Source organism: Vulpes vulpes, chromosome 1 (genome assembly GCF_048418805.1).
Source record: "Vulpes vulpes isolate BD-2025 chromosome 1, VulVul3, whole genome shotgun sequence".
Classification (NCBI taxonomy): domain Eukaryota; kingdom Metazoa; phylum Chordata; class Mammalia; order Carnivora; family Canidae; genus Vulpes; species Vulpes vulpes.
In genome coordinates, this window is record NC_132780.1 from 64,745,528 (window position 1) to 64,749,704 (window position 4,177).

Here is a 4,177-nt window from a genome sequence, read left to right on the forward strand (position 1 = left end):
GTTGAGTGAAACTTGCATCCTAGAGGCAAATCCCACTTGGTCCAGGTATATAATATGTTAATGTGCTCTTGATTTTGGTCTGCTATTTTGTGGAGAATTTTGCATCAGGGATATTGGTCTAATTTCAAGGTTATTTTTAATTTAAATTAAATTAGCCAACATATAGTATACCATTAGTTTCAGATGTAGAGTCCAGCTATTCATCAGTCTCATATAACACCCAGTGCTCATCACATCATGTGCCCTCCTTAATGTCTGTGACCCATCCCTCCTCCCACCTCCCTTCCATTAACCTTCAGTTTGTGCCCCATAGTTGAGAGTTGCTTGTTTGTCTTCTTCTCTGATTTCTTTCCATTCAGTTTTCCCTCCCTTCCCCTATGATCCTCCATGCTATTTCTTATATTTAACATATAAGTGAAACAATGTGATAATTGTCTTTCTCTGACTTATTTCATTCAGCATAATACCCTCCAGTTGCACCCACATCAATGTAAATGGTAAGATTTCATCCTTTTGACCACTAATATTCCATTATATATATATATATATATGCAGATGGCCCTTTGGATCACTATATTTGTATTTTTGGGGGTAAATACCTAGTAGGGCAATTGCTGGATCATTGGGTAGCTCTATTTTCAAGTTTCTGAGGAAACTCCACACTTTTTTCCAGAGTGGCTGCACCATCTTGCTTTCCCACCAACAGTGTAAGAGGGTTCCCCTTTCTCTGCATCCTTGCCAACATGTCTTCTCCTGACTTGTTAATTTTAGCCATTTTGACTGGTGTGAGGTGGTATCTCATTGTGATTTTAGTTTGTATGCAGAGTGATGTGGGCCATTTTCCCATGTGCTTGTTGGCCATTTGTATGTCTTCTTTGGAGAAATGTCTGTTCATGTCTTCTGCCCATTTCTTGTCTGGATTATTTGTTTTTTGGGTGTTGAGTTCGATAAATTCTTTATAGATCTGATATTAGCCCTATGTCATTTGCAAATATCTTCTCCCATTCTGTAGCTTGCCTTTTAGTTTTGTTGCTAGTTATGGGTCTGTTCAATTTTTCTATTTCTTCCTGTTTCAGCTTTGGTATTTGGTGTTCTTGTCTGATTTTGGTATGAGAGTTAAGAGTGGCCTCACAGATTTAGTTTGGAAATGTGACTTCCTCCTTGATATTATGGAAGACTTTGTGGAGGATTGATATTGTTTCTTTAAATGTTTGGTAGAATTAATCTGTAAAGTCAGTCATCTGATCCTACTTTTTTGGTGCGGGTTGATAACTGATTCAATCTCTTTACTCATTTGTTCAGATTTTCTGTTTCTTCTGATTCACTCTTGGTACATTGTGTTTCTAGAAATGCATCCATTTCTTCTAGATTATGTAATTTGCTGGCATGTAATTGTTCCTAGTAGTCTCTTAGGCTCCTACGTATTATTGCTGTAGTATCATTTGCACTATCCCCTCTTTCATTTCTAATTTTATTTGTCTATCTTTTCTTCTTTGTTCATCTAGGTAAAGTTTTGTCATTTTGGTGATATTTTCAAAGAAGCACTCTTAGTTTTCTTGATTCTTTTTATTGTTTTTCTGGTCTCTAATTTATTTCTGCTCTCAGATCTGTATTTTGATCTGTATTATTTCCCAAGTTAACTTTGGGTTTAACTTGTTCTCTAGTTCAAGCTGTAAAATTAAGGACTTTATTTGATATCTAATTTGTAATATGTGATTATTGGTATTAAATAGCCATTCAGAACTGTTCCTGCTGTATCCCATAAGATCTGATATGATGTGCTAAAAATGTTTAATATGTTGCATTTCCATTTCATTTGTTTTGAGGTAATGGGTAATGTCTTTTTTTTTTTTTTTTAGGTAATATCTTTCTTAGGATTTATTTTTGACCCATTCATTATTCAGAAGTGTGTCATTCAGTTTCTACATTCAGTTCTACATATGTGGATGTTTTCATTTTCTTGTCAGTTTCATACAAAGTAAAAAGAGATGGTTGATATAAATTGAATCTTCTGAAATTTCCTAAGATTTTTGTATCCTATTATATAATCTATACTGCAGAATAATGAGATGAATGTGTATTTTGCAGATATTGGATAGAACATTCTTTGGAGGTCTCTTAAGTCCATTTCTTCTAAAGTATGCTTCCATTCCAATGTTTCCTTGTTGATTTTCTATCTGGATAATGAACCTACTGCTGATAGTGAGGTAATGAAATACCTTCCCTTACTATTACTGAATTGCTGTATATTTCACCCTTAAGGTCTGTTAGTATTTGCTGAATATATTTCAGTGCTCCAACGCTGAGAGTAGAAATAGTTGTGGCTTTTATATCTTCTTGATTTATTGACCCTTTACCTTCATATAATGACTTTCTTTTGTTACTTTTGACTTGAAATCATTTCATTTGATATAAAATAGCAGCCTGCATCTGTCTTCTTTTGGTTTCCATTTGTTTGGAAAACCATCTTCCATCTCTTCACTTTGAGTTTATGTATGTCTTTAGAACTGATAGGTCTCCTGTAGGCAGCATATAGCACAGTTGTGTCTTGCTTTTTTCAATCTATCCAGCCACTGTGTGCATTATAATTGGTGAATTAATCCATTTATAATTAGGGTAATTATATTAATACATAAGGACTTTCTACTCTTATCTTTTGCTTTCTGGTTTTCTATCTATTTTCTTTCTTTTTCACTGTTTCTGCCTCTGTAAAGTGGCGGGTTTCATTTGCTCAGTCTTCCGTGTGTGTGTGTGTGTGTGTGTGTGTGTAGATGTGTCTTCTCTAGATTTTTGTTTTGGGGTTTCCTTGAACAATACATAAAACATACAAGTCCTTTTTCTGCTGCTAGCGACTCATATTTGCTTGTTTCTGCTCTCAAGTTTTGCCTTATGGTTACCTTGAGGCTTACATAAATAATGCTAGACCTTTATTTACTGCTAGAAACTCATATTCATTCACTTATAATGGTTCCACACTTTTTCCCACTCCTCCCTTTTGTCAAAATTATCTCTTATTATGCTGTGAATTCCTTAACCAACTGTAGTCGCTATCATTATTTTCAATGCTCTCTTCCTTTAACCTTTATTCTGTAATTGTTTAAATTACTATTCAACTGAATCTCCCTATTTTGATGGTCTCTATCACCTTGATGAGTTTTGTGTGATTTCATTTTTTGTCACTAGTGTCTTTTCATTTTAGCTTGAAGAGCTCTTTCAACCTCTCTTGCAAGACAGGTCTAGTGTTGGCAAACTCCTTCAGCTTCTGTTTGTCTGGGGAAAGCCCTTACTTTCCCTCATATCTGATATGTTTGGTGACAGTATTCATGATTGCCATTGGTATCTTTCAGTACTCTGAATCTGTCATTCCATTGTCTCCTGGCCTGTAGTGTTTCTGCTGAGAAATCTGCCCATAGTCTAAAGAGTTGGGTGTGAGAGCTTCCTTTGCACCAATTCTTTCCTCTGCCTCTAAAATTATTTACCATTGGTTTTGACATTTATAATGTGTTGTTGAGAAAGATAATAAAGTGTTCTATTAGCTCTGTGGGCTTGTTTACATCTTTTTTTAATTTTTTTTTTATGATAGTCACACACAGAGAGAGAGAGAGAGAGGCAGAGACACAGGCAGAGGGAGAAGCAAGCTCCATGCACTGGGAGCCCGACGTGGGATTTGATTCCAGGTCTCCAGGATCGCGCCCTGGGCCAAAGGCAGGCGCCAAACCGCTGTGCCACCCAGGGATCCCAACTCTGTGGACTTGTATGTTAACTTCCTTCCACAGGTTGGGAAACTCTCAGCAATTATTTCTTTAAATAAATGCTGCCCCCTTCCACTCTTCTGGTATTCTTGATATTCTTATATTGGCTTTTCTAGTCTGATAACTCAAATAGGGTTTCTCGACGTGTTAAAAATCTTAGTCTCTTTTCTCTTCCACTTGAATCATTTCCCAATTCCTATCATTAGTTTATTCTCCCTTCCATCTGACCCACTATATTTCCTATGTTTTCTAATTCATTTCTCATCTCATGTGTTGAGTCCCTCACATCCAGAATTTCTTTGGTTCCTTTTTATAAATTCAATTTCTTTGGTAACACACTCCTTCTGTTCATTAATTTTATGCCCAGATTCTCTGAGATGCCTCCTAAATTTTCTCTGGCTCATTGAAATTCTTCACAGAAGCTT